The sequence below is a fragment of the Lonchura striata genome, chromosome 19 (genome assembly GCF_050655825.1).
Source record: "Lonchura striata isolate lonStrDom1 chromosome 19, ASM5065582v1, whole genome shotgun sequence".
In the NCBI taxonomy this organism is placed as follows: domain Eukaryota; kingdom Metazoa; phylum Chordata; class Aves; order Passeriformes; family Estrildidae; genus Lonchura; species Lonchura striata.
The window spans coordinates 9,125,956-9,146,552 of NC_140721.1; the positions used below are offsets into that span (position 1 = coordinate 9,125,956).

The 20,597-nt window shown below is 43.5% G+C and overlaps 1 long non-coding RNA gene across 1 annotated transcript; it reads left to right on the forward strand.

Moving 5' to 3' along the window:
- Nucleotides 1-6,868: 6,868 nt before the first annotated feature.
- LOC146765796 (uncharacterized) lies at nt 6,869-17,743 on the forward strand. Its single transcript, XR_014949589.1, has 2 exons — nt 6,869-15,754; nt 17,323-17,743. It is a non-coding gene; the product is annotated as an uncharacterized LOC146765796 (long non-coding RNA).
- The last annotated feature ends 2,854 nt before the right edge of the window (nt 17,744-20,597 follow it).

Genomic DNA, 20,597 nt, shown 5'->3' on the forward strand with positions numbered 1-20,597 from the left:
TTCACAATAATTTTGTGTAGCAGTTTCTGATGATGTGATATCAGGTGAAAATTATCCCTGCTACTTTCTCATGTCCCACATCTTTGAACTCCAGCCTTCTTTTCCATTGGCATCTGTGCCTAAGGCTACCAGATTATTGACAGGGGAGAAATAATATAATAGATTTAGTTCCTAAATCTTCCTTGTAAACATATTGCTGGGGATGCACACAGGGTGCTGCTGGAGACTCAGCAGCAAAGACCATTGTTGTTAGCCCTTTAATCTCTGCTGTTTTTATTTATACAGACTCTTTTGCTAGGATGGAAATGCATGCATTTTGATCTATTATATTTACCCTCAAATGGGTTAGTTACTTGTGACGAGATAAAAATGATGATATCTCTGTGTCACAGGATTTTAAATGAAAGATATAACGTAGCATATAATGTTTTATTATTGCTCTAAGTTCAGTTATTAGCATCTGAGGAGAGGCATCCTTCCTTCCGTGTCTCCATTCAGGGTACACAGCTGGAGCTTGGCTTAGGGCACAGGAAGGGATGAACTCAGCTCCAGCTGAATTCACCACTTAGCACGGGTGGTGCACCCCGTCCTTCTAAAACATTCTGGGAAATAGGCTTGGAAAAATGGGCTCAAGATGCTTATCCCCCACCAAGCAGTGCACACTTGGAGGACATGAGACTCAAAGCTCTACATCTCCTGCCCAGGAAGGAGAAGCCTCCAGGAGTCACTTGGCCCAGGAGGGGCTTTGGAGTGCATTGTGATGAAAGCAGAAAAGCCCCAAGGCCCTAAAGGGGCCCTAAAAGCCTCAAAGGGGCCCTAAGAGGCCAAATGGATGTGCAGTTTCTTGAGATCCCATCAAAGGGTCACCTCTTTCTGCTGGCAGGACAGCAGGATTCTGGGATCAGAGTGGAGGCTGTAGCATCACATCCCTGAGTGAGGAGGGAGGGAGCACGGGACAGCTGTTACAGATATTGGTGAAGGGTGAAACCTATTGCAATCATGTGGAGTTTTGTCTTCTTTGCTGCCAAGGTCGGGATTAAATGGTGAGACAGAATTTCTTGTTGGGATTCAGGTGTTTCTTAGTTCTTACCCATGTCACAGTCTCACAAACCCTGAGTGCTGCAGCACTTCACTCTAACAAACTAAAAATGGAGCCCTGTCTCTCTTTCTACAAGGCCTTTTAAGGATAAACTGTCCAATTAAAAATGACACCTAAATTATTTTTACTTTTAACCCAATAGCCAATCACCCGTGCCCGCAATAGGAACATTTTTATCCAATTACATAAAACCACCCAAACCCATGGAGTAGAAGATGAAGAAGAAGGCAAAGAAGAAGGGCCAGTCTCCTCCCTAAAAACTCCATCTTGCTTTATATATATTCTATATTCTAAACCTCCAAACTCTAAGTTCTCCACCGTGTGATATCACACACTTTTATTCAAACTCCACACCCACAATCCCAGTTCTATCAATTAATTTTGGAAGCCTTCTCCATGGCCTCAGGTCAAATGCAGTGTTCTCTTGGGAGTCAGTTCCTGTCATCACAAAAAGTCTCAAATTCTCAGTAACCAGGGTTCCAGCACAATCTGAGATATCATTTCCATTCCTGGGTATCAAATGGGGCTGTTACAGCTTGGTTGGAAAGAATGTTTAAATATTGATGATGATTCTGCTCAGCAGAGCATTGCATCTACTGAGAGGACCCCGTGAATCTGGAATATTTAATGCAATCAGCTGGAATGTAATCCACAATATGTACAGCCTTGTTCAGCCTGTGCATTTAATCACTGCTCTCAAAAGGATATTACCTGCAATAATGCTATGCCAAGCCTAAAGTGGGGAACAAAAACTCTTTCTCAAGGGAATAGTGACAGGAATTCCTTCTATGATTCTGGTTCCCTTGTAGACGTATCATCAGAAATAAAGTTGTCCTAAATAGTACAGAATTAATTTGCAAATAAAAGCAGAAAATACAATTTATCTGTAGTTACTGGTTTAGTTACTGTTGGGAAGCCATTGTATATATTAACTTAGGAACTAACAAAAATGGTTACTTCTTAGGAGACATACAGGAATTCTCACTCCTTTTACAATTAATTCAAAATATCAGTCAAAGATTGCCCCATTAATATACTTCCTCCCTACTTTTCTCTTGGAAATTCCCTTCCTACCAGGATCTTCCAACAACCCTAGAAGACCACATAATGCTGTCATGAGAAAAGCTAACAGTGAGCAAAAACAGGTCAAATTAGAGAAAATAATAGTTCATTTGAAGTTTTAAGCTGAAGATCAATGATTGATGGATTCAAGAATGACACCACCAGGGCAACACCAGTCTGTTACTTGGAAAGGGAGGTGTGTTCCTGTCTTGGTTTGAAAAGACAGGAGTCTGCTAAGGAAGGCAGGAACCGCTCTTGAAATGGGAAATGTAAACCCACTTCCTCTGAATTATAGTTTTGAAATTAAGAGGCTCTCAGGCAAAGATGCGGGAATAGGAATAACAGTTCTTTAATATGAAGAATTAAAAATACAAATGCAATAGTACAAACAAACAAAAACAAACCACTGCCAGAGTGAGAACATTCCCTGTCCCCCTGTGTGTCAGGGAGGTGCCACAGCCCCATCCCAGGGGGGCTCAGCCCTCCTGCAGTGCCAGCTGTGCTTCTGCTGGAGCAGGATCTGCACAAGGGGGGAGTTTTCCTCTGGAGCTCCAGGGCTGGGGGAGATGGGCCTGGGCTCCTCTGGGAATGCAGGGGGAAGAAAGCTGCTCCTCTGGGAATGCAGGGGGAAGAAAGCTGCTCCTCTGGGAATGCAGGGGAAGAAAGCTGCTCCTCTGGGAATGCAGGGGGAAGGAAGCTGCTCCTCTGGGAATGCAGGGGAAGAAAGCTGCTCCTCTGGGAATGCAGGGGAAGAAAGCTGCTCCCCTGGGAATGCAGGGGGAAGGAAGCTGCTCCTCTGGGAATGCAGGGGGAAGGAAGCTGCTCCTCTGGGAATGCAGGGGGCAAAGTCTGCTGTGCTGTTCCCAGGTCAGATTGGATCCAGGTAGGAATGCTTCGCTCCTCCCCTGGGCAGAACATCTCCCCATGGGATGATGGAATTTTCTCAGCCATGCAGGGACACTCAGTGGCCATGAACAGCAGAGATCTCCTGGAGGGAGCATTGGCTGTGGGAGAGATAAAGAAAACTGCCCCATGGACAGCAGAGAACCGCCCCAGGTCTGACAGATGCCGACAGAACACACACTCCCATTTCCAGTCTAAGACAGTTCCTGACACATCAGATGTGTCAAGAGCTTCTGCTGTGGCAGGGTTCTCACAGCTGATGTATCCTGTTAGTGGAAACATGGACAATAAATAGAATGACATAAAGTTCAGCCAGCACTGATAAAATGAACACAACTGGAAGAGACAAACTTGTGAACTTGTGTCTTGCTGTAGGCAGGTGGCAACAGACACAATTCCAGTAGTAAGACCCAGCTATTCCCATGGATTCTGGCTACTGGTAGATTTATCCAGGGATAAATCCAGGGATAAATCTGAGGTGAGTGAGGTGTCTCACTCAGAGGCAGAGGAAGAAGCCCCAGGAACACTCATAAGCTCAAGCGGTAGAGCAGAGGGAGACACAGGAGAGGTCAGCTCCTGCTCCTGCATTCCTTGAGTTGGTGTAGGAATAATTGATTGCACGTGTGTATTCCAGGGGGGTTCCAGGCAGTAGGACATTTTCCCTTTAATAACACAAGTATTCAGTGCATGCTTCAAACCCTGCCTTTTCCCCAGCTGCGTGTGGAGTGGCCGCAGTGTGCATTTCTGGTTTTAAGCAAGGGTTGCTGAAGGTTTGCTGCTTTTCTGAACTTCCTGACCATCTTTCCATGCACCAGCACTTCTGGAGAACGGCCCCACAGTGCTCTTAGAGTGCTTCTTAGCCATTTTGTTGTGTACTGAAACTCCATAATCCCAAAATGAGAGGCACTTCTTCAGTCTGGATAAAACCAACACATGTCCCGCAGTGACACAGGCTGCTTTCCCTGGTTAAAGGGAAGAATTTGACCTTTTCATTCTCTACAACTCCTGAAAGGTGGCTGTGCTCAGGTGGGGTTGGGCTCTTTCTCCAGGCAGCACTGACAGAACCACAGCACACAGCCTCAAACTGCTCCAAAGGAATTTCAGGTTGGATATTAGGGAAAGGTTTTTTACAGAAAGGTGATAAAGTTCTGGAATGGCTGCCCGGGGAGGTGGTGGAGTCCCCATCCCTGGGTGTGTTTAACAAACCCTGGATGTGGCACTGGGTGCCAGGGGTGAGTTGAGGTGTTGGGGCTGGGTTGGACTCTGTGATCATGAAGGTCTCTTCCAACCCAGTGATTCTGTGAATTCTGTGAATGGGCTTGGAGAGAAATGCAGGGGACACCAGTAGGGAATCTTTTTCTGCTAACAAAAAATCCCTCCCAAACCTACAGCAGCTGACAAGGAGGATTTAATGGCTCAAGAACAGCCCCCACTCCTGCTCCATTCCATGAATTTTGAGTGTGTGACCCAGATCCTGTTTTTACTTCAGGCACTATTGAGTAATAAAGACCAGAATAAGGAGGGAGAAGGCCATACTGCTGTAATGGAGACTTGGAGGTCCCCACAGAGCCACACCAGCTGCATTTTCATTTCCACTGCTTCTGCTGAACCTGGGAAGAAGCACGACCAACCAGAGAACTACAGTGCTGTCATGCTGGAAATAAAGCCTGTTGGATAATCCTGAGTACCTGTATTTAATGGCCATAACCTTAATTCCTTACAAGTAGGCAGCCACCCTAAAGCACAGCTCAGCACTGACTCATCACATCAGCTCTTCGTGCCAGACAAAGATATTAAATGAATGTGAAAATCCATCAATTTTTTATTTCTTCTAAGAGCATGGCATTGGGCATACAAAGGTTTATAACCAGCCTCTGGACTGCACGTGCTCTCTGCAGGAAGGTTTTTGAAGAGCTGAGACAGTGTGTTCCTCCAGAGCTAAATGCAAATAGCAGCTCTACATCTCCAGTGCAGGAGAAAATTGAGTTCACAGGGAGGTGAAGCTGCTCCCCCATCAGCCACTGATCCTCAGCCTCTTTTCCAGGTATGGTAAAAGTAATCCCTCACACTCCCAGGCAAAAAACCCATGGAAAACAGCAAATTATTTGATCATTCTTACACTGATCTGAGGTTGTCTGTGAGCAGTTGAACCCTGCTCTGTTGTACAGTCTGTGACAGCCACTCCAAGAGCAGGGGACCTGTCAGAAAGCTGTCTGTGACAAAACACCCTCTGCCTTTCATCAGCAAACTCCCTTCCCCTCAGCAAGCCCACCTCCAGGAGCACATCCCTCCCTCCCTCACCTCTAATACAATCATGGGCTGCCATGACCCAAATTCAGAGCACTGGGGCTGGGGACGTGTCCTGCCCACACCTGAGGGTGTGCTGGGAAAGGATCAGGTGGAGCTTTTTTTTATTTCAGGCAAAATTCAAAGAGCTACAGTTAGGAAGAAGAAGCTCTAGGATATTAAAAAAAAAAAAAAAAAAAAAGGCAAATAATCCAGAAGTGGGGGGGAGGGGAGAATATAAAAAGGCTCTGTTTTTAATCAGGAAAAGCAATTTAGTTGCAGTTTTCTGCATAATTCTGCTGCAGAAATAAATTATGCAGAAGAATGTGCTTTTCTCCTGAGGCTAAAAAAAGAACAAGTGGGGCTCAGGGAAATGCCTGGGACTTACATGTGTTTGCTATTTAGCTGTGTTTTTTGACAATCTCTTGTAGGTTGAATGGTTTATCCTGTAAGCTCCAGCTCTGAAATGGACTCCTGACAGGCGTGCAGCAGCAGTGCCCTCTCATGTGGCAGAAATTAGTTTTTTCTCTTTTGTGGCATGGCAACATCTGGGAAAAGCCTTTTCTGTTTTTTTGGGGGCTGTTGGAGCCCCTCACATCCATGGTGGGGCAGGTCTGTCCCGTGGGGCTCACTGAGCCTCCCCCCTCCCTGAGGTGCTCACCTGGGGGGTTGTGAGTGTTCCCTGGATTAACTTGCAGGATATGGAAACCCTATCAAAAATAGATTCTGATGGAGGGAAGGCTGGCTTTTCTATTGCTATGCTAAAGGAAAAAAATTATTTCTTGGATGTTTTGTGCAGCAGTTTCCAAACTCATGGAATGAAGTGCTTTTCCTGAAAAGAAGAAAAATTCAAGTGTGGAACACTGAAATTATGGATTCCTTGACAGGAAGAATGTAAATTTTAAAATTATTTATTTCCATTGAAATACCTAGGTTTGGGACTTCAGAGCTCAAAGCACTTAGATATATTGGAAAGCTTTTATTCTAAGCTTTAAAATATTAATTTAGAAATCCTTAAATGCAAGATCCTCACAAACTACCCTATCAAAGGTATGCTGGGTTTTTTTGTTTAAGTTGATTAAACACGAGTACAAAACTTGTACAATCTGTGGGTTTTGCAGGGGAAAAGTACATATTGAGAGGCAAAACACAGACTTTATCCCTCAAACTTTGGGTTTTCCTGTAGAGATCCAGCCTCAGATAATTACTGAGTCCCTCCTGCTCAGTCTCCAGTGGTGTTTAGAAACTGGGAACAGCATTTGGGAGGTTTTTAGCAAGGGGCTGTGAAGTGGCTTGGGCTGTGCAATCAGCTGGGGAGGTGGCATCAGTGACCTGGAGATGAGAGGCACTGAGGAGGACACGAGGAATGGGATGAGCCCTGAGGTTCTGGAGGTGTCTGGCTAAGGAGGAGCTGGATTCTCTGCAGGGAGTTTCCTCCCCTGTGGATTCCTGCCTGGAGCTTGTCTGGGACACTGAGGCAGCGTCTGGAGCTCTGGTACCACTGCAGAGGACACGTGTCCCCGTGTCCTCCCTTGTGCCAACATCTCCCCAGTGGCTCTTTGTGGCTGGCATTGCTTTGGGGTCTGTTATGGAAACCCAAAGGATAGCTTTGGTACATCAGAGAAGAGGAATTCTCCCGACTCTGGGAACTTAAATCCTCTTGAAGCCTTCAGCAATGAGGAGGAGTTTCTTAGAGAGAGGTGCTGCTGTCTCCTGAGGTGTGTGGAGGACAGGAAAAGATGGCCAGACAAGGATGGCAGCAAGAAATTTGGATCCTATTTCCACCAGGTAATTGAAAAGCTTGGGCAGGTCCCTCCATTCCTGGGAGGGATGTATTGGTACCCTAGAACAGCCATACCCCAAGGACAGGCAATACTGCCAAGGTAATTGGAATTTATAACAAGCAGATTACTTCAGCCACAGGTGCCATGGAAGCTCCTAATATCATTTTATGTTTGTGGCTATACTGATGATGTTTTCTGTGGGCCAGGGGCTTATTTAAATGACTCTGTGATTGTGAGGAGATATAGAATTGAATTTAATTCCCTGTTTACTGTTAATTTGATTTGATGATGCCTAACAACTGCTTTATGACGAAGAAGACATGCATGATTACAGTTCATAGACATCTCACAGCTGGAGAAAAAAATATTTTTTCTTAGTGATGTATCTGTGGAAACCATAATGTACAAGCTGCCTTCCTACCCTGATGGCTGCAGTTAAAAAAAAAAAAAAAAGGCTCTGTGCTGCAGGGAAGCCCCACTATTTCTAATGGGGATAAGAGCTGTGTTTTCTCTAGCAGGTGACTCTAATTTTTCTTCCTTGTTCTGTAACTGTGTGCAGTGACTGATCCTTGAAGCAGCATGAATACAATGCAGTGGGGACTGGCCCCTCCTTGAAATAATGGCCTGTTTTGTGAGCATGGTGGTTAAAATATGAGAGACAGAAACCTTTTCTTCTTAAAACTGGCCCTCTCCCATATATAAGGAATCCCCCCTCAGCTGGGGGTTGGAACGAGGTGATCCTTAAGGTCCCTTCCAACCTATTCTATGATTCTCTACCAACTGAAGGAAAGCATGTAAAATCACTGATGGAAAATCATTATTTTTTTAAAGAAAAATTAGAAAATAAGACAATTTTTTTTTTTTTAATGCAGATATTTTGAAATGTCAAATCCAATGCTTCACATCCAGAGAGTCTGGGGCAAATCATCTGTTTTTGCAGGCTCCTGTGTCTTTAGTTCAAGTAATGAAGACCACATTTACACATCAATTACAACATGGAAATGAGTTCTGGAGAAAACTTCCAAAGCCTCAAGGTAAACTAGAAAGCACAAAAGTGTGAAATAGATTGTAGACAGTAGTGGAGTATGTCACATGGGTGAGAAATTTAGGTTTTAGGATTTTTATTATGTTATAGATGGGTTCAAGATGGCGAGTACAGGGTGTTGTCTCGAGTTCCTTTCTTCTTTCTTCTTCCTCTTTCTTGGGTTTAGGTGGTATCTGGTAATTGGGTAGAAAAATCTGCATTGTGGGTTTTTAGGAGTCAGTTATTGGGTTAGAAAGGGAAATAATCTAGGTGCCACTTCTTAATTGGGTAGTTTAGTTTTTGATTAGATGTAAAAAGACCTCTCAGCACGAGGTTGTTGGCCATTTTTGTGCTGTTTTCATGCTTTCAAGGTCTGGGTGCAGACAGTGTGCTGAAGTTTTGATAAGATAACAATAAACAGAAGCTGAAGGCCAAAAAAGTCCAATGTGTGTCTGCTTTTCCTGACACAGAACTGCTCAAGGAGGGTCTCCCCTGCCAGGGGAGCCCCCAGGGAGTTGCCCAACTTGGGGCCAAGCAAACAAACTCACACCAGCCCAGCACTCTCTGGCAGTGGGCGTGTGCACAGACAAGATTGGTGCTGAATCAGCTTCACTTTTAGGGCAATTCTCCCCCTTGTCCTTCCCCCATCCCCAGCCAGGTTGATTTGCCTAATGGAAGCTGACAGTAAACCCCAGCCCGGCTTGTCAGATTTCTCTGGAAACCTCAAGGGAAAGAGAGGAAGGCAGGCATTTGAGGAACAAAAATAGCACACATAATGAGCTCCCTTATTTAGCCAAACTGCTTTTTTAATAACCTTGCTTTTCCTTCTCACCCTGGCACAGACAGACACACTGAGCAGGTGGCAGCACAACCATGGGATCTGCTTTGGGGTTTGGCATGGACAGGGGATAGATGGATGCCACTGCTGGCCCCTGGGCTATAGCTGGATCCCTCTGTGGAGATAGAGCTTGGAAAAGCCATTTGGGAACAGTCTAAAAAGTGATCTTTTTCTTCCTTACTTTTGTTTAATTCATCTACATCCTCATCTCGTGCCTGATTCAGACTGTTTAACGTGGTGCCCCACTGGCATGTGTTCAGGTTGGCACTGTGCTGTGAGCTTTGGGCAACAGGGCCAGTCCAGGACAGTTTGTGCTTTCTACATCCACACATGGAAATGTTTTTTTTCCCCCAGTGAAACTTGAAAGCAGGGAAAAAATGCAGAAAAGCATGTAAAAGAAGCTGTTCTTCCTAGAGTTGTTTTTCTTATTTTTCTTATATAGTTGGACATGACAGTCTTTGATTTTGCACCTGAGATAGTCTGTGTATGATGTTATATTCTAAGAAATAGTTTCCTGGGAAAGGGTTGTAGTTTTTAACTGTTCCAGAACTGTGACTGACAAGCAAAGAAAAACAACCCATCTTTATTGACTTCCCATAGAAAAATGCAACAAAAGATAAGATGGAAAATACGAACAGTGTCATATAGATAGTCAGAAGATATGATGGATGACACAGGGTTTGATTTATTTCAGGATATGTCTGTTCTACTTCCTGGTCTTGGGGAGGACAGGACTTTTCCAAATAACCCAGCACTGGGGTGATAAGCTGTACTTTTAGCATCACCCCCCTATTAAGCAGCTCTCTTTACCTTACTCCTGACTTGCCCTGGAGTATTATTTTCTGCTAACCAGTTGACAGTGAGATGTATTACAGAGACATGGCACATCTTTTATAGTGGATTTTTTTGTTTGTTTATTTGTTTTTTTGCCTCAAAACTATAAACTCCTCGAGCTGGATGTTACCCTGGGCAGTGGGGACTTGCAGCTTCTTCAGAAAATTCAAATTAACTCACACCACAAAAATGTTTGGGCTCACACAGGTGCAGCAACTGGCTGCTGAAGAGTATTTGTAGTTATTATTTTGGTATTACTTCAAGTCAGCCTAATTTCATTGTCAGTTTTGCTTACAATGAAGGAGAACTTAAAAGGAAGAGAAAGCTTGTCTATTAATTATCTAAATATTTTCAAATGAGCCTGGTCTTAAGCAACTTGTGTTTTATTCCTTGGTTGTTCAGCTCCTAAATAACACTGCCAACTTTGGCTGTGTATTAAGAGATAAATGATGTCTGAATGTTATCAAATTAGACAGGCTGTTAGGTAGCCCCAGATAAATCCCAATAAGTTTTCTGGGTAAGGAGAACACAGAGGTGACATATAGCGCATTTTATTTTGCTTCAGAAATTTAAATCCATTTACAGTACATGTCTTATATTTATCCATATTCTAGAACTGTGCCATCTTTATTTTTTCTTGTGGATTCCTGTTGCTTTCCAGTGCTTTTACTTAGTAAATTCAATCTCAGATAGATCTTTTATCTTAGCTATATTAAATCAGTTCCTTCTGAATCAGGAGAGGAGCCCAAGTTTCTGTTCAGGCATGTCTTTAGGGTGAGGTACCTGCCTCAAAACTAGTCTGGGGTGAAGCCAAATGCCAGTTTGAAGGTGTTTCTGTGCCTTTATGAGAAAGTGATTTACCAGCCTCACAAGGGCTGTTATTGTTAGTTAGACTAAATGTGTGTCCAGATATTGTGGAATTTTTAAGTCTGTGCTACTTTGTGCTTTGGGAAGTTTTCTTAATAATTCACCAGGCCAAGTTTGGAAATAATGTCCAAGAAAGTAAAGCAGGACAAGTTTTGCACAGCTCTTTTATATCTCCCTTCTTTGCAAATGTTTTTTTTCAAAACCAGGTTTTCTCATATCTGTATTTTTCTGCCTATTTTGCTTCCCCCTGCTTTGTCCACTGTTTTCCCTTCTGGCCAGTACTGCACATGAGAAATGATGAAATAGTTCCTGAGTGACTTCACCAGTCAGGTTCTGCCTCATTTATATAAAAACTAAACTTTCTTCTTGCCATATTATGTAAAAAGACATTCCCCACCAGCCACAGGTGAGAAGAGTGCACATTAAATCTCCCCATCACTGTGCACTGCTTTGCCTCCTGCTGCTTTTATTGACAAGTCTTGCAAGTTTGTTATTGAAAGTGGAAGAATGTAGCTCTTATTTGTCTGGCTGAAGTGAAAAGGAAAGTCCTTCTCATCTTAGCTTGAGATAGCCCCTCTCATCCTCTTTGCTGTTGTTTCAGTCCTTGTTAAATCCATTACACCCTGGGAGGTGCTCCATTTTAAGGGATCTGAATGCATTTCTCTCTGCTGATCTAGGAGATAAAACTACAACAAATGTCACTCATGTAAGCTCCTTTAAAGAGCAGAAATTTATCTGTAAGTCACTGTTGTGGCCCAATAAGAAGAATATTAGGAGGGAAAAGGTCTCCTTGGAATCTAGAAAATAAGCAAATATCAAATTTGATTGTTAACTCCTTTCAGAAGTTGACACAAAGACTGATTATTAATAAGCATGTGTTCTTAATTTGCATTGCAAAATTTTTAACACAAACTACAGACAGCCATCAAAATAATCAGTTTGTTATTTCATGAGTCTTCCTTTTTCCTATTGCCTACCCATGGGAGCGAAGCTATATTTCTGTAAAGGAACAGTGAGAAACTCTGCAGAACAGCAAGATAACAGATTGCAGTACATATCCTCAGTTCCCTGAGTGGGTGCCAGGTTAATGTCTCACACCAGCTCAGAAATTCAATGGGCAATTTATTCTGCACTGGAAATATTTTCCCTCATTTCTTGATTTTTGCTAAATGTATATTTACACACACACAAAGTGAATTTCAGATTCGACAGATGGACAAGATTATAAAGAAAAGACAGGCTGTTAGGAAAGCCAAAAAGCTATTGTCCTTGATTTACAGACTTGTTCCAGCCTGAGAAGCTCAGAGCATTCTTCAGTAAAGGCCATGAGCGATTAGGAAATAATGAACTATGGAGATGGGTCAGAAGATATTGGGATTAGATCTTCATGGCTGAGCATGTCATGAAGATGAACCAATGTGGATTAAATGCTGCCTCTGTGTCAGCTTCTCAAAACTATTGATTTATTCCTGTTATCTTTACATTTTGTTTCCAAGGACCAAGTTATGGGGAATTAAGTAGCCAGAGACAGGTACATTTTCACTTAATGTTTCATTAGTTTCTGTATGTTTCTGGTTTACTTAAAACCTGTGCAGATGGCTGTTTTTTCCTTGTTCACCTTCTCAGAGATTTGTGTTTAAAAGAAGATTCATAAAACGTTTTCAAGTGGGGAAAAATTTGCAGGTTAAATTCAGAGTCTCTTTTGATGTCCCTGAGATATAATCATTGACAATTCTCAGTTAAAGGGGAAAACCATTATATCTACATTAGTCCAAGGAAACAATATTGCAGCTCTCAAAAATCTTCAAAAGTTTTTCCTTGTAAAGTATAGAAGACCTCATATTAAAAGCTGTTTCTTTTTATATCAATATCTGCACAGTTGAAAGTTTCTTATTTTACTTGTAATTTTATCATGAGGATTTCAAGCCAAGGCAGTTTGTAGTGCCAGTAGCATTCTTATCCCTGTGATGATCTTGGGGTAGAATCATCTTCTGCACTCTTCCATGGAAAGGCTAACCAGCCTGGGATGTACTGGATTAAAACTCTCAGTGATGAATATATGGCAACTCCAGCACTTACCTTGGGGTGGGGACTGAAATGTTGCATAATGACTTCAGAAGACGCTGTCCAAGTCCTCATTACAGTTCTTTTATTTTTAACAAAGACTAGAAAAATAAGAATTTTTATCCCTATTTTATGATGGGAATACAGTTATACTGCAGTGTACTTGCTCTTTGCTCAGGAAATTTATACAAGACAGACCAGTTGTGTCTAGATTGCCTGAATTTCATTGTGAAGAATAGAAGAATGGCATAGAAGCCATCTTTTGGCATTCTAAATTCTGCTATTATTTTAAGTAATGTATTATTCCAGCTTTCCAAATTCCTTAGACTCGTAGAACTTTGACATTTTTCGTCACTTGGTAAGACACCAACTTCTGTTACAGGATAAACTTGAGAACTTGCTGAACTTGTATATTGAACATCTTATTGAACTTAACTTATTGAACTTGTATATTCATGAGTTGTTCATATGAATTGTTTAGAAGATTTTGATGCTGGACAGCCAGACAACATCCTTGTGGATGTACGGGAAGCACTGTGGCTGTGGTATTGAGGAGTTCAAATTGATAGTTCTTGAAATGATTTGTAAAAACAAATCTTTCTCTCTCTCTCCTGTTCTCACCCCAAACCCGGGGCTCTCAGAGCTACCACTTGTTTTCTTTGCCCTGCAATACTTATAATAATAAATAATAATAATAATAAAAATAAATTGTATTATTTCAGGTGTTGTTTCATCCTTTCAGCTTTACTTTGATCCAGCTACAAAAGGCAGTGCATGTTCTTTCCCAGGTGGGAGTGGTATCCATCTGTTCAAATAAGAAAAGACTATGTCTATTCTTTATTTTAAAAAAATGAAGTGAGAACTTCTGGTTTTCTTGTCTTCCACTTGAAAAGTGGAAGTGCTTGATTTCTCAGCCATACCCAGCCATGTAGATGTGATTTTCCTCTGCTGTGTGATCATTCAGATGAGCTGAACACAAGCTTGGGTCTCCTGCCATTCCCAGGCTCAGGAGATCTCAGCCATGTGTGTGGAATACGCATCTTGATGCTCTGTCAGGTGTCCCAGAACCTATTTGTGCTTCTGCCTCTTGGAGGCAGCTTTTTTTGCATCAGATTGGGCTGGGATTCTTTGCAGCTGAGGCCTCTTGGTGCAAGAAGCTGTCATTATTTGTCTAAGGCTAGCACTGTGCTGTGGACTTTAACTCAGAACAGGCTCCTGAAAAATGATCAAGTATTTTTATGGGCTCTTTTTGCTTACCAGACCCCAGCAGTGCTTGTGCAGAAGGAATTACTCAGGAGCACTGGTTTGTAGCCAGTGCATGGAACAGGGCATTGGACTGGATTAATAAAACTTGCCCTAACTCTTGGGCAAAGATCCATTGCACAGATTTGAAGGAAACTTGTAGGAATTTCACCAACCAAAATCTATCAAATCACAGTGACTGGTTTGTAATGGATCCTTGAAGACATCAAAAGTAATTTCAGGTATGAGATGCAAATGGGTTAAAAAAAATGGGTTAGCAAAGAAAGAAGTCTGTTAGCATAATAATTAAGTTAGTTTTAAGTCCAGACCAAAAAGCCCAACAACCTTCTTTATCCCCCAAATTGTTGAGACAGATTGATGACCAGATTAAGTTGAAATGATTATTTGGAATCATTATTTTAATTCCTGTGCTTAGCAGAGAACTTCGGCAGATTTGGGTCAGAACTGGTTTTCTGTGAAATGCTGGGTGTGTATTTGGATTTGATCTCTGGTGACTGGGAACTGCTGGATGGTGGAACCTCCCCATCCAGCTGCCTCACAAGGCCTCAAGGGTGTTGGTGGGATCCTGGGACCCCTGGTGCTTGTTGGGTCAAACAGGGACTCCAAAAATGCCCTAAGGTGCCCTGCCAGGTAGAGCAGGAATACCATTATTTGCTGCCATGTGGTTTACTTCAGTCTCTGATGAGACAAATTAACAACATCACAGCCCCAAATCAGCCATTTTTAATCTTTTTAGACTTCTCTTCCCCAATGGCACAATAGAAAAAAAACTTCAGTAATTACACAGCAACTCATCTTCAGCTGCAGAGCTCTGCCTCCCCAGCCAGAGCTGCCAGGCTTCCTCCTCCCTGTTACCCAGCCAGGTTTCCTTTAGAAGTCCCTTTAATTGGCTCGTTAGTGTAACCTGAGGCTACCTGTCCTGCTTGGCTGCCTCACTAATGAGGCTCAGCTGCCTTTTCTTGCACCCGGGCAGGCTGGAGAAGGATCTCTAAAACCTGGACATGTGGATTTCAGAGCTGCTCCTGCCGGTCCTCTGGTAGCCCAGCCTCTCTGGCAGTGATGTCACTGGTGGCTTTTGCACAGGCAGAGATCTCATGCACTCCTGGAGGGCACTGCTCCCCTTTCAGACAGGGGCTCTGTGCCTAAAAACCCATCTGCTGATAAAACATGCAAATACACAGAGCACTGGGAGTGGATGTTGCTGTGTAAAGCCAAAGAAAGGCCCTTTGTGTGAATTCATGGGATACAACTGCTACTGAGAGACAGTTTCCCTGGACATCATCGAGAACACAAGTAAGTTCAAAAGCAATAGTTGAAATGGAGATTTTTGGAGTTCACTTGAGTTAACGAAATGAATGAAGCATTTAAATTTTAGCTTGTAGAATTATGTGTTGAATTTTAACCTTTTACTTAAGAAACCTCTGCCATGGTACAAAGGGCATAGGAAAATGCAAATTTCTGATGCTTCTTGCATAAAGAACAATACAAGAGGAGGCAAAGAACCCAGATAAAGAGGCTCTTCTGTCTCCAAGCCCATCAAGACTGACAGACGTACTCAGATAAGCATCAAACAACCAAAAGCAGCACACGAAGAAAAGGAGAAAAGTTCAAAAGTTCAGTCATGAGGAAGACCACAATCTTCAGCCTCAAGAGACCACCAGAGACCCCTGCAGGTCCACCACAGCAAACCAGGTGTGCCCAGAAGGGTGTGGACCTGTTTAGCATGAGAGGTAAGGACAGGGATTGAATATGCATGGGAAAGTTGTGCAATGTATTGCATATGGAACATCTTTGGGAATAAAGGTGTGGGTCAGACTGAGGCTCGGAGCACAAGTTTTTGGAGAGATACCCCACTTGTGCTGGGCACTGACAGTACATGCCCACTTCAGAACTACCCCAGGTTGTGGAGTCTAGTTATTTATTCTGTGTATCACTTCATAGTAAGTTGGAGTTTCTAGCACCAACCTACTGGTCCTAGCAGATTTTGGGACCTTCTTGGCAATGCTCTTGCTCTCAGCCTGATGCACAGGACATGCTCCCAGAGAGAAGCAGGGTGGCACAGGCTGCTGAGGAACACTGGGGAGGCTGGTCCAGCTGAGCTCAGTGCCCAGCAAAGTGAGGATGGTGGATTTGGGAGCAGTGATACCCCCAGACCTACCCACTGGACAGTTCCACTGCAATTCTGGCAGCACAAGGGCTTGGTTTTGATCAGCCACATGCAAAATGGGCTCAGCAGCTCTGTTACTGTGCTGTACAAGCTCCTTGGAGTCCTGAGGGCTGTGCAGAGGAGCTCAATTGATGTGGGCAAAGCCAGGGCTCCACATCTCTTTCTCTCCTACAGCTGCTCTGGAAAACAGCTCTTTTGTTCATCCAAGATCAACAGAGAAGAGGCTGGCAGAGTCCTGAGAGCTGTGTGCCAAACCTGTGGGAAGAATTGGAGCAAGCAGGCTCAGAGCAGTTGCAATGAAACAAATTTTTGTTGGAAAAATTTTATCCCATGAACAGTGTTAAACAGTTTGCAGCATTCATTTCTAAAATTTAAAAACATGAAGAGAGAGGTCAAGTGCTTGCTTGGACTAGTAGCAAAACCTTTTCAAAGTAGAGTAACAGGCGGCAGTTAAAAACAAATGAGATGATTTCCTTTTGTGTTGGCTGATGGTGGGAAGTGCCCCTGTGCTGCAGCTGTGGAAATGTTTCATGTTGGGGTTTGTCACAGGAAGGCTGCCTTCAAAGGAAGGAGAAATGCCCATGCCAGCTGTGTCTGAAACAGCACCAGTCCAGTGAGTCCCATCCAGGAAAGGTGAACTTGAACCGAGAGATTAAAGGAAAGTGGAATTATAGGAAATGGGACTGGAAGAGTTTGGCTTGTTTAGTCTGGCAAATCACAGACCAAGAGATGAACTGATTGCTGTCTAAAAATACCATATGGGAGTACAGAGCAGTGAGAGAGGAATGCATTGCTAGGAGCAAGACATAGATTAATCATGAATTAATCTAGCCTGGAAATAAGACAGTATTTAGCCATTAAAGTAAGAAGATTTGGGAACAGAGCAGCATTAATGCCAGAATACCAGAGACAAAAATACTGCCAGTTTAAAGTAAAGACACATCTGGAAGCATGTGTGAAAGAGATGGTGTGATGTCTCTGTTGTCATGGCCTGGGACTCAGTGTCCCATCCAGTCTCTGTCAGCACAGTGATCCTGTGTGTCCCAGATTGCAAGGCAAGATGTTTTCCATTACCATCTGTATGGGAGTTATCTTGTGTTAAGTGGGCAGTTTTCCTTATCTCTCCCACAGCCAATCCTCTCTCTGGGGGAGACATCTGCTGATAATGGGCCACTGAGTGTCACTGCATGACTGATAGGAACATCCCATTGTGAGATGCTCTGCCCAGAGGGAGGAGCCAAGCATTCCTACCTGGATATAATCTGGGCTTTTGGGACACCAGCCTCAGCCTTTCCACTGGCTTCCAAGAAGAACAGCTGGGGTTTCCCACTGGACCTTCAGAGGCAGACTTCACCCTTTTCTACAGGATCACTGCTCCCACAGAACCACACCTGACACTCCAGGAGGACTGCAGCCATTCCAATTTGCACTGGAACCAACACCCTGAGCAACAGGGGGTCAGGCTGTATTCTGACTCTGTCAGTGTTTTTTCCTTTGCATTATTGCATGCATTTGGTTTCTTTTCCCTTTTCCTAATAAATCGTATTTCTGACTTGGAGTCTCTCACTGGTGTTGCTTTCAAACCAGAACACTGTGTTCCCACATGGCCATACTGTCACCATCCCTGAGGAAATGTGCACTGGTTGAAGGCTTGGTCCTCTTCAGATGCCTTCTGGTTAATCACTGACTGTGACTAGATGCTTCTTTGAACCAGAAGGCAAAGAGGGTTTGTAGAGAAAGGAAGTTTTCCCAAAGCCTTGATGTGCCTGTATTATAAATGGGCAATTCCTAGAAAGGGCCAGAATTTAGAGAGGTGCAAAGAGTCACTGGATGTTTCAATGCAGAGTTAATCTACTTAATAAAAAGTCTTGCAGGGGGTATAAATTCCAATGCTCAAGTGTATAGGTAAACTATGTTAAACTGGGATTAGGCTGAAGCCTTGAGTAGAAGTGGTAGAGTTACATTATCCCTTGTTTAGCTTTCGTGAGGCTTAGTACATCTTCAGTGAAGCACCTGATCCTGGGCCTTGGCAGAAAGAAGTTTTTGGATTAGATTTCTTGAGCAGCATCAAAATCCCCAGGGTCCTGTTATTTCCAGCTCTTTCAGTCTCTAGCAACCTGGAAGTTATCCAGGGCAGGAATTTCATCAGCTTTTGAGTTCCTGGGGATGATCCTGTATTGCTCTTAAGGAAGCTAAAGTCTATCATTCGATAAAAAGTAATTCTTTATTTTCCTGCCTGTCCTCTGGGGCAGAGGTTTTGGTTCTCACTGTTAGAGAAATATGCACTCCCCAGATCTGCCCAGTTTAACAGAGCTGCCCAGGCAGGAGCCCCTTTGTGTCCCAGCTCACACAACAGGGAGTAGGGGCTGGCCTGAGCATTGACAGCAGAAATTATGTTCCCATGGGCTTCAAAAGTCAATAAAAACCTGAGCCATCCCATGAGCAAAGAGCAACCCCCTGGCTGCTGTTAACAGAGTAGGGGAGGTGCCCCAGTGCCCTGGGGATGGCTCATACAGCAGTGCTGGTGTCCCCAGCTGGTCACCCAGGTGTGTCCTCTGCCAGGGCAGCTTCCTGCCTGCCAGCCAGCATCTGATGAGCCACCCTGCTAAATGACATGCAGCTTGGGGCTGTGAGAAGTGATACTCATAAAAAATATAGAAGGTTTATTAAAACCTTATCAAAAATACAACAGAAGACTGAATAGAGAAAATATCACAGCACTGGGAGCAGATCTTCCCCACCATGTGCTCACCCACACAGTGGATGTTTCACCTTTTAACCCTTTACCCCTCACAAAGTTCTGTCCATGGACTCCTCCTTCCCTGTCCAGTGCTGGGATCACTTCTGACATCCTGATTTGGGATCAGCTGTTGCCATGGTAATGAGCCGACCCTCCCAAATATCCCAAACCCAGAGCACCCCTGATAACAGCACAAGGGGGGTAAAACACAGCTATAAATCTATAAACTTCTCCTAACATATATACATAATATTTGCCCTTTAATTGTGAGAGTCAACCTTCACATCACTAATCTATAACAGAGCTAAAAGCACCATCTTTTCCCTGGGTTTTGATTTTTAGGAGTTCTGAGCAGATCTGATGCCCCAAAGGCTAAAGCTGCTGCTGCCTTTTGGGAAACTCCAGTGAAAAGTAATATCTCATCTCCAGGAGAAGACAGCAGTCACACAGCACAGCAGGCACTGGCTTTCCTCATTGCAGCAGACACCACTAAATCACACAGCACATCATTTAAAACAAACACTGTATAAGGGCTTGTAAAATAACAATACAAAGCAGCTCTTAAATTTCCCTGGTGTCACACCAAGCCAGTTATACTGGCAAGACTCCAGTTTTTAAGGTGCACACCATGTGAAAGTGTCTCGCTGTGGACAAGACTGGAAATACAGTTCCACATTTCATTCCTCCCACATCATAAGGAGACAAGTTTTCCCTGTGTTGCAGACAGGAGTCATACTGAAATCATGAAACTATTTAATACATGGGCAGGTCCTGATTTCAAGCTGAGGCATGGTCCTAACCTCTAGCAATCCCTCAGCTCAATTTTCTGAATAGTTCATGGAACAGGGAAGGTGAAAATCCATAGGGAAATTACCTGAGTGATTCACAGTGGCTGGTGTAGCCTTTTCTGTTCACGAAGTATTGAACTCCAATACCACTTTTTGGCTGTGGAGGGAAGTGCTGCTGGCTGAAAATGCAGTGTCTGAGATATAGAGTCCTCTAGTTTCTAATATGGATTAATTGCAGTCATTTCAGCTGGATAGGATATCCTCCTTTTGTATCCTAATCATTCACCAGCATTGCTCCTAAGCCTTGTGTGACTGACACCTTTGTCTGATGGATTATTTGCTTACTACACACACAGAAATCACCTGAAACCCAGGGAACAATGACATTATTAAATTGCAGCACACACCCTGTCCTGGACTTTCAACCCTAGGTGGTAATATCTCATCTGAGCCCCGTGGGAGTGCTGTCAGGGTGTCCCTGTGTGCCCTGCAGTTCTTGCTCCAGGTTGGTGTGTCCCAGCCTCACACAGCTCTTCCCCCTTTTTCTTACTGACTCTGCTGGCACTATAAAATTTTGGGGCTCTTGCTAGGCAGGAATTGACTCTTTCGTGAACACATGCTGCTGCAGAAAGGTGATCATCTGTAGGATCAGAACATGGACACTCATAGTTACTTGATCACCTTTGATAGTTTCCATTTATTATTATTATTAAAAATCTCCTCTTTTAGAAATTATGCTGAACAATTTACTGTTTCAGACCTGTTCTGTTGTCTGGTAATCTGAATCCAGTCCTTCTACTGCTTTTCTCACGCTGAAATGGATTTTGCCATTGACATGCTGGGATATTCAGTGGACACAGGCTGCTTTGGAATAGCAG